Here is a 10,488-nt window from a genome sequence, read left to right on the forward strand (position 1 = left end):
GGGATGTCCGACCGCCCGTTTAGGCCACCGTGATCGGGCCTAAACGGGAAGTCAGACATCCCTCAAGGGGTCCCAGATTGGAGAGGGTGCAGACTGGGCTGAGGGACACCACCCCCGTGCATGAATTTCGTGCACCGGGCCTCTAGTATAATATAAAAGCTACAAATTATATTTTCCACCTTTACCACTAATCAAGATATTATAATCAATTATATTTTTACTAGAGGCCTGGTGCATGAAAATTCATGCACTGGAGGGGTGATTCCTCAGCCCGGCCTGTCCCCTATCACAGTCTGGGAGCCCTCAGGGGCGGGAGGCGACCCGGCAATCAGGGGAAGGCGATGCCCCCATCACACCTCTGCTGCTGCTATGCCAGCAGCGCAAGCCTCGGCTGGCTCTGGTTACCTGAGCCTCGGGCGGCCCTGGGCTGCTGGGCAGCCACCATCTGAGGCTTGCCTGCATCTCGGGCCGGCCCTAGGTGGCTGGGCAGCCGCAATCCGAGGCTGGCCTGTGTCTCGGGCGTCCGCTAGGCAACTGACATCCGAGGCTTGCCTGCGCCTCGGGCCAGCCCTGGGCATCTGGGGACCTGGGGGGCTGAGGGGACCGGGGGGCTCTGGAGGCAGGCATATGGAGCAGCCGGACACACCTGGGGGCGGGCCCGGCCATGCCGCACACCTGCCGCCCCATTGGGGCTGAGGGGATTGGGCGCCGCCATCTTGTGGCTGTGGGCCCCACCATCTTTGAGGGTGTGGCAGTCAATTAACATATTCCCTCCCTATTTCTGTGGGCACCACCATCTTTGCGACGGCATGACGGTCAATTTGCATATTCCCTCTTTATTAGATAGGATAGTTATAAAAAGGATTTTAAAAACTAACTTATGAAATGTTGATTTACATCTAATCTAATAATAGACAAATATGCAAATTGACCGCACCTTCGCTACACCTAAGCCATGCCCATCAGCCAAGCCACGCCCACCAACCAATCAGGATGAGTATGCAAATTACCCCAACAAATATGGCGGCTAATTTGCATATCAAGACAGCGTCGAAAGGGGGGGAGGGGAGGAGAAGGGAGGAGCGAAGTCAGGGCAGGGGGACGGAAAAGCAGGCGGGCTGGAGGAGAAGGCGGGGCGGGTGACAAGGGCGGGGTGGAGGCGGGGCCGGGGGGGCGAATGGAAACGCAGGCAGGCTGGAGGAGAAGGCGGGGCGGGTGACAAGGGCGGGGTGGAGGCGGGGCCGGGGGGGCGAATGGAAACGCGGGCGGGCTGGAGGAGAAGGCGGGGCGGGCGGCAAGGGAGGAACGGAGGCGGGGTAGAGTGCAGCAGGAAATCCTATTGCAGGATTTTTCCTGCAACGGGAAAACTAGTTATTTAATAACTCTGGTATGCTTTTACAATTTGATAGTCTGTAAATATTGTTTTTAGTAAGGCAAATTTATTCTGGCTCTAGGTATTAATGAGATTTGATATCTCATTTAGGGGATATGATATAAATAACCAGCCACAACATTAGTAAAAATTTAAAATTCATTCATGGTTCATTAACAGTCTTGATTGAATAAGATTTACATAGACACAAAACAGGTTCATTTTAGTTATACAGTATGTTTGAGATAAATGAAATAGAAGTATCTCCCATTTTCATTTTACTTTTATTTATTTATAATCAGAAAGTTATAGCATTTAAAGTTCATATCATGTAATATATCTCATAACTTAAGATTCTAAAATAAACATTAGCTTTCCCCATTTACATCTAATATCAATTTTCAACTGGTGTGCCACAAAAAATTTTAAAACATGCAATACCTGCACATTTAGTCAGGGGCACTGCCCTCTTTTCCCTTAAATTGTCAAATTTAAAAAAATGACAACAGCCAACACAAAAATAGCCATCAGGTGTGAATCAATCAAAATTATACCTCTTTCTTTTTGTCAGATCAGTAAAAAAAAAATGTATTTTTTGGTGTACTGCAGAATTTTAGTAGTTTATGTGTGCCATGAGATGAAAAGGTTGAAAATCTCTGGTTTATAACATGAACTTTATTTACACTAACTGCTCATCAAGACTATGACAAGGAAAACTGGTAAGTGTGATTTTGTCTTTTATTATTGACTAGAGGCCCAATGCATGAAATTTGTGCAAGAGTAGGCCTTCCTTCCCCCTGCTGCCAGCACCAGCTTCCCTCTGGCACCCAGGACCCGCACTTCCCTCACAGCCCTGGCTTCATCCGGAAGGTCATCCAGAAGGATGTCCAGTCTAATTAGCATATTACACTTTTATTATTATAGATTTCCCCTTTGGCTTTTCGTTTTGTTTTTCTCACTGATGAGAGAGAAAAAAAGAGGGAGGGAGGGTAGGAAGGAGGGAGGGAGGGAGACCCCCAACCATAAAATTATTTTCGTTGCTACTTCATAACTGTACTTTTGCTACTGTTAATGAATCGTAATGTAAATATCTGTGTTTTCCGATGGTCTTAGGCGACCCTGCTAGCGGTTGTCAACCTGTGGGTCGCAACAAATATAGGGAGCATTTCAGTAGTGATCTTTTGTTTGTTTGTTTTCATCCTCACCCCAGGATATTTTTCCATTGATTTTTAGAGAAAGTGGAAGAGAGAGGGAAAGAGAAATATCGATGTCATCGATTGGTTGCCTCCTACACACGCCCTGGCCAGGGCCCAGTTGGGGAGAAGCCTGCAACCGAGGTAAGTGCCCTTACCTGGAATCGAACCCCAGACCCTTTGGTCCACAGGCCAACGCTCTATCCACTGTGCCAAACCGGCTAGGGCTCAGTAGTGATCTTAAAAGTTTTATTCCAGTGCTTCAATAAAGAGGTTATAACATAGAACCAATACAAAAGAAAAGAGAATAATATAGCAAAGGTAAGTTTAAACTACATCAGTACTTGCCTCATACTGGTATAATTTTTCAATTAAAATAAAAATCCTTAAAATTCAAAACCTTTTCCTTTCACATGTCATTTTCTGACCAAAAAAAAAATTCTCTATCACAAAAGGTAATCTTTAAAAGTAGTATCTGAGTAAGGTATTAGGTTTTGGCAAATAAAATATTTTTGTTTTATTTTGTTTTGTTTTGTTAATCCTTACCCAAGGATATTTTTTCTACTGACTTTTAGAGAGTGGAAGGGAAAGGAGAAGGGGGGAGAAAGAGGAAGAGAGAGAGAAACATCGATGTGAAAGAGAGACATGAACTGGTTGCCTCCTGCACGAGCAACTGGGGTGGAGATGGAACCTGCCACCCAGTTATGTGCCCTTGACCAGGAATCAAACCCAAAATCTTTTGGTGCAAGGACTGATGCTCTAACCACTGAGAACACTGGCCAGGGTGGCAAATTACATCTTTTTAAAAGAAAATTTAAATGAAAGTAATGCTATAGCTCTGCTGTTTTGTTTTGTTTTCTAATATATTTTTATTGATTTCAGAGAGGAAAGGAGAGGGAGAAATAGAAACACCAATGATGAGAGAGAATCATTGATTGGCTGCCTCTTGCACACCCCTTACTGGGTATCAAGCCCACAACCCGGGCATGTGCCCTTTACCAGAATCCAACCCGGAGCCCTTCAGTTCATAGGCTGATGCTCTATCCAAACCAGCTAGGGCTAGCTCTGCTTTTTATAAAGAGTACTAGTGGCCCGGTACACCAATTCATGCACATTGAAAGGAAATTAATTAGAAGAAATATTTTAATATCGCTATTCACCCTTTCTCTATAATAGAAGTGTCTACCAAATTCACAATCAACAATAACAGAGGGAAACACATGCATGTGAATGGTGCCAGGGAGAGCTTTATATCGCGCATGTGCGAGTCAACTTAGCCTTTTATATATACAGAATAAACTTGCTTAATTAGACCGGCTTTCTGATTTAGCTAAACTTTTTCCAGCCTAGTGAAGCACTCCAACTTCTCTTTCAGGTAACTGTCAGCAACACAGCAGTAAATATCAACACAAAGCAGATTATTATTGTAGATCACACAGAGAGAACAAAGGGTAAAATATTTAACTGCAGCAGTGTTTGACTATAATCTGCACAGTGAGAAAACCTAAAGTCATTTTCAAGATCCACCATTTCTTACTTCTTTTCAGTCGGGTCAAGTTTCTAAGCTTTCTAAATCTCCGTTTTCAGGCTAATGAAAAGAAAATAGGATTCCACCAAGTCTCCTCTCTACCTACTCCAGGACTTCTGTGAGGATCAAATGAGATGAGGCATGGGCACTTCACAGACATTTGGTTAAAGTGGAAAATGTTTCCACCTGGCTATAAAGCAAGTCGTGTTCCTGGGCTAAAGAAACTGCAAGGAGGCTAGACTCTAGGGAGAGGAAGCCGGGCATTGCTACGTGATGTCATTACCCAGACAGACACTTAGCATATTAGCCTTTTATATATATAGATAAGTAACTCTTATATTGAAATACATGACATAACTCCATCAGCCCTATTTGCTCTCCTTCTATTAAAAAAAAAGAACAGTATCATATAAAGTTTATATGGGTTATATGTTTAGAATATTGTACAGATTGATATAAAGTTATTTAATCATGGAAGAAAAAAATCTATGTCAGGGAAGTGATATGGTTCATTTCATTGGTTTGATTCCTAATTACTCCAAAGAGAAAAGTGTGGGATGATGGAAGGTGGTTGAAGGGAAGATGTAGGCATGAGAATAGAACATAAAGAGAAAGTAAAGTTGAGACTTGAGACTAATCTGTTAAAAAATACATCTTAAGTGTATATATATTCCCATATAATTTTCTTATATTGGGAATTTTTTAAAGGTTTTCAAAAAAATCATTTGTAAATATCTTTTACTTTTAAACATGCTTAATATCTCATTATAACAAACTACAATTTAATAACAATTCAAATTGCAAAAACGAAATCATATACTTTATGGTAAAGAAATATAAGCCAGCCCAGCCAGTGTGGCTCAGTGGTTGAGAGTCCACCCATGCACCAAGAGGCCACTGGTTCAATTCCCAGTCAGGGCACATGCCCGGGGTTTCATGCTCAATCCCTGGTGAGGGGCATGCAAGAGGCAACTGTTACGTTTCTCTCTCATTGATGTTTCCATTTCTTTCTTCCTCTCCCTCCCTCTCTCTCTAAAAATCAATAAAGATATATATTTTTTAAAATATATATATAAGCAGAAAATCTTTTAAAAGGAAATCTTGTATTGGTCCTCTAAATGCAACCCTTACTATACTACTATTGACAACAGAAGACAAAGTAGGTATCTCAGCTGAAAAGTACCAAAGGGCCAGTATTGATGCAGGTTATAAAAGTACTATAATAGTAACATCTTTGCTTTCCGAGTTGTTTAAAATCTTAGTTTTGTTTTCATTTTTACAAAATAAATTTATTTACATGTTTATATTTACTCTTATGATTATAAATGGAGACTCTTACTTTTTATAAATGTGCTAAAATATGATTTACCATTTAATTAAACCAAGAGATTTACTAAATGCAGTTTTCACTAAATCAAAAAATAACAATTAAAATGGTAATGGTTCATTCCTGGGATTCGGCACCAAAAAATAAAGACATTGTAAAAGTTACATAAAAATATTCTGGCATGTCTCATAAAACTGTTTAATTTATAGCATTAACCCCTTAAGTATGGTAAACACCTCACTATTCTCTTACAGATATTATCATTCCTTTCAAAGAATCTATTTTTTTTATTTTATCAGCATTGAGATTCTATTTACATAATGAAGAGCAATAGAGAACACACAGCTCAACCACTATCCTCAGAAACTAAATATTCTAATGATTTTAATATTCACATTACCAATTTGTAGCCTATAATTTGAAGAATGTGAATGGTGAAACGTCTAAATAAAGTACCATAGATCAAAAAAAAAAGAAAGAAACTTCTTCATATTCAAAGGCACAACGTGAATTTAGTAGATCAGCTGGGCTCACTGCTCTACATATTTCAGGAGACAGAGGTTAATAAGTGATCTTGGGATCCTTGCTCTACAGATCTCTCAAGGATCTATTTCTTTATTGAAAGTACCCCTACTTTTGATAAATATCTATGTTACTACATAAGTGATATCTTTGCACATATTAGACTCTACTTGAAGCTTTTTTGATATTTAAGACTGTATATATTACAATGAAAAACATTTAAGAACATGTAACATGCACAAAGGGTCAAGATATACTCCTTCCCTTCTGATGACTGCACAAGAAGGTTAAGAAACTACTATCACACACTCTAAGTTTGGGACATATTTTCAAGAGATTTTAAATGAGAAATTCAACAAACCTTAAACATTAAACTTTCCATTATTTCAGATCATGAAAAGATATTTTAACTAATTTGTAATACACAATATATATATATATACTCCACAAACAACTATGTACAGATATATGCCATATCAATTCCCTTACTATTTTCAATAAAAATGTATGATTCACCCTGGCCAGTGTTGCTTCATGGTTAGAACACGGGCACTTGCACCGAAGGGTCATGGGTTCAATTCCCACTCAAGAGCTGATATCTAGGTTGAATCCCCGCCCAGGTCAGAGACGCATGTGGGAGGCGACTAATCAATGCGTCTCTCTTACATCAATGTTTCTCTTTCTTTCTCTCTCCCCCTCCCTCCTTTCCAGTCTCTCTAAAAAGAATAAAAATAAATGTATGTTTATTCTTGTCATAAAAATCTGATTTGGGGTATTTTAAAAGTTCAAACATATTAAGCTATGCTTTGCTTTGGCACTAGCTCCCCCTCCAGACCAACCTACTAATAAACTGCACTTAAAAAAAAATAAACAAGGAACACACGTTTTTCCAAACCACTAGCAAATTTCAAAATTCACCACTTTTAAATACATTCCAACTCCTTAAAATATGTAGTTAAAATTTGTATCCAAACATTTCAGAATATAATCAGAATTATTTTTTTCAATCCTATACATTTCAAACAGAACTGACTTGTAGGAAAACAACTTCAAGTGACTCTTAAAATTTAAGAACATCCTAAAATAAATCTATGTAGTGGTATGTTTTATGGAAATTATTTTGAACCACTATCCTAATAAACCACAATATATTCTTCATGTGAGCTTAATACTTGATCAAAGATACATTTTAGCATGTTTCTGCAGTCTATGCAAGTTTCATTCCAGCTGTTCAGCTCTTCAATTCAAGTAGAATTCTCAATTTATAATGCAGCAAAAAGAAAATCCATGCTTCCAAACTACCCTTCTATTTTCCTTCTACTCATTTCTAACTCCCTACATTTTTAAATATTAAACTGTAAAATCACAATTCAAATGTTTGAATTCCCACCTTATTCTTACTATTGTATTTCTAAATCAAGTAATCAAGACTTTCTATACACATTTTATAGTGTATTTCACAAGGATAGCAACATACAGGTCCTTATTATTTTGGCATAACATTTTAGGTTGTTTTTAACTTGAAGGGAGAATACAACTTACGCCATTATTTCAGTGTAGCTCTGTGGTGCTTAAATAATTTCTCTCCTAAATTGATTTCTATATGATGCACCCTTTAAAAGAATTATGCATAAAAACATAAAATTTAAATTAAGAAAATAAAAATGCACTTAACCCCAGAATAACAAGGGAAAAAAAACAAACAAAAACTAGTATAATGAAACCTTTCCTACAGTTTCTAAAGACAGCCAAGCCAAAGTTCAGTCAGTAACCTGTGAAAAGTTTAAAATGCAGGAAGTAGAATGACACCTCTCCCTGCCTTTATCCAAGGCCTCAATCAAAAAGCTAATATGGAGACGGAGAGCTGCTATTGCCACCACCAACATGGAGACTTTGTACTGACCCCCATTCTTAGTGCTGGAATGACCCAACCTGAAGCTGAAGAAGCCATCCTGTATGCACATGTCCTCGGCCATGACAACGTACACTCTAGTGGTAGTGTCTTACTTCCTCATCACCAGAGAAATAGAGTGTTGGCTCTATGACTGAGGAACATGGCATTAGAGACCAGTAGCTTTCCTGGCCTACAGAGTAAACGGACAATATATTATAGAAGGACTCGAATCCTGTTTACAATGGGAGGGTTAGGTTTCATAAACCTAGACCAATCCAAATGCACCAAACATTCCAAAACTCAATAGATGTCTTCTTCTATTCATTGGATTCGTCTGTGTCTTATTGAGTTTCTTTTCATGGATAGAGTACTCGTGAGAATGCAACTGCCTGGCTATCTGATGGGTTCGAGTGCCTTTTGAGAAGAATTGTGGATAATGGATTTGTTCCTGTTAATGAAGTTTTAAAGACTGTATCAATCCTCTGATATGAAATATGGAAAAGAATGAAAAGCAGCAGAAAACATAGGAAGCATATTCAAGCTCGGACTAGAGTTATCTTCTTGGTATCAAACAGACAAGCTTATCAGTGTTTTATTTTCCTGCCGACCTATACTGGCACACCACTGATGTTAAGTCTTTTTCAGTTTTTAATTTTTAAAGAAAATATACTCCCATTTCTACAACTAAAATAAATAAATAAATAAATAAATAAATAAATAAGCAAGCAAGCAAGCAAGCATGCAAGCAAGCTAATATATGGCAAAACGCTAAAAGCTCACCAAGGATAGCTAACCACGACACTGTCATTGAACTTAAGAAATACACTGCGTCCCTGACGTTCTGTGTTCCTAAAGATTGCAGTCCCCACTGTGAGAGCACAGGTGCTGCGACCTACAATCTATTCCCTCTTTCAGGACAAACCTCCTTGAACTAGTCAAGACTCACTTAACCTCCCAAGTAAGTTTAGATACTCAAAAGCCACCAGCTCATCGTTTCCACATCAAATGGGGAGGGGGGGTGTGTGTGGAGGTGCAGGGGCACTCATGCCCTTAAATGCCCAGGCATTACCCCCTCGCTGGGAGTGGATCTTTCTATAGGTCCACTCCCAGATTTCTAGCCCAAGAACCCCTCTCAAAAGCCCGTAACGCACAGGCATCCTCCTCCTCACAGCCGGTGACTACAGGGACAGAACTGCCCACGGAAGGGCAGGGAGGTGTGGAGGAGAGGGACACCTCCTACCCCGCCCCCCATCTCTTCTCCTCTCCTCGGCTTCAGCCCCTGCCCTGTCCAAGGATGCGCGACACGAGGGCAGCGGCCGCACCGCTCCGGGTCCCGGCCCGGGCGGCGGGCGCCCCTCACCCCCTGCCCGCGCCCTCCCGGCCGCGCAAAGGCACCCGCCGGAGCGTCCCGGGGGCTCCCTCCCCACTTTTCCCGGAGCGGCTGGATAAGCAGCAGCACTTGCAGCAACAGGCCCGGGGATCGCCTGGGGGGAGAAGAGTAGCGACAGCCTCCGGTCACATCCCCGGAGCCCCGTCGGATCCCGCGCTTGCCCAGCCTCAGACCCCGAGGCGCGCGGGGCCCGGCCCCCCTAACACCCCCTTACCCGAGGCGGGAGCAGAGGCGGTCTCCGCTGTTCCCCAGTCGCCGCCGCCACAGCCTCAGCCGCAGCTGCCCTCCGTTAGGGGAGTGGGAGGAGTGGCTGGGTGGAGGATGCTACTACCGACTGAAGGGAGAGGAAGAAACGGAAACAGGAACCACCGCCGCCGCTTAACGGAGCCTCCGGCGCCAGTGACTGAGGGAGAGCGCGAGGCGGCGCGAGCTGGACAGTCGCTGACAGCGCGAGACCGAGCGCGAGCCGGGTCTCGGGCGCGCGACCCCGAGCAGCGCCGGCCCCATTCCGCGAGGAGAGGAAGGAGACGGGTTGCCTGGGGGCTGGGAGGGGGCGGCGAGGGGCGGGGGCCTGGAGCGGAGGGAGCCCGACCACTCCGGTCGGCCGGAGATAGCGCGCGCACGCGCCGGGGCGGCTCTGACAACGAGAGCAGGCGGGGAAACCCAGGATAGCGCAAGCGTGAGCGCGCGGAAGGGGGCGCGCGCCCCTCAGCGTTCCCGGCTCCTGGGAGAGGGCGCGCATGCGCCGGCCCCTGCCACCTACGGCGACCCAGGCATGTGCCAGGGCTTCTCCCCGCCCCCTTTTCGCTGCGCCCTTGGATCGCTCGCCGCAGCATCCTGGGGCAGGAGCGCCCCGGGCCACAGCGGACCGGGAGAGTTCCAGCAGTGCAGCAGCTGCGCGCGCGGGCGCCGGCTCCAACGCGCGCGTAGGCCGCCCTCTACCGCTGGAAGGCCGGAGGCTGAGGGGGGCGCGAGGCTAGGCGGCTTCCCATTCCCGGGAGCGCCACCTCCAGGGAATTCCGTGTTTTCGACCGCTGGGACCGACTGGCCCGTGCCAGCTCAGCCGCGGCCCCAAGGAGCACCTTAGGTACTAGAGATTGGAAGCGGACTCTTTGCCACTTGTTAGGGATGACCGCTGCTGCCCGGCTGCAGCTTGCAACGCGAACGTAGACTGGCACGCACCCAAAATGGACTGGCGAAGCCCTACTTTCTCGTGAGAGCTATGTTTCCACATTCGCCGGAGGTAAAGATCCCCCACGAGG

At 43.8% G+C, this 10,488-nt stretch overlaps 1 protein-coding gene and 1 pseudogene across 2 annotated transcripts in view; one reads left to right on the top strand and one right to left on the bottom strand.

Moving 5' to 3' along the window:
- Window positions 1-9,820, bottom strand: part of FUT8 (fucosyltransferase 8) — a 214,005-nt gene extending 204,185 nt beyond the window's left edge. For both annotated transcript variants that reach the window (XM_028141574.2, XM_028141569.2), the window contains exon 1: window positions 9,441-9,820. The gene's annotated coding sequence lies outside the window, so the exon portion shown is untranslated. The remainder of the gene's footprint in view (window positions 1-9,440) is intronic.
- On the top strand, window positions 7,827-8,257 carry LOC103283906 (oligosaccharyltransferase complex subunit OSTC-like; annotated as a pseudogene).
- Window positions 9,821-10,488: the final 668 nt, after the last annotated feature.

The sequence above is a fragment of the Eptesicus fuscus genome, chromosome 5 (assembly GCF_027574615.1).
Source record: "Eptesicus fuscus isolate TK198812 chromosome 5, DD_ASM_mEF_20220401, whole genome shotgun sequence".
In the NCBI taxonomy this organism is placed as follows: Eukaryota; Metazoa; Chordata; class Mammalia; order Chiroptera; family Vespertilionidae; genus Eptesicus; species Eptesicus fuscus.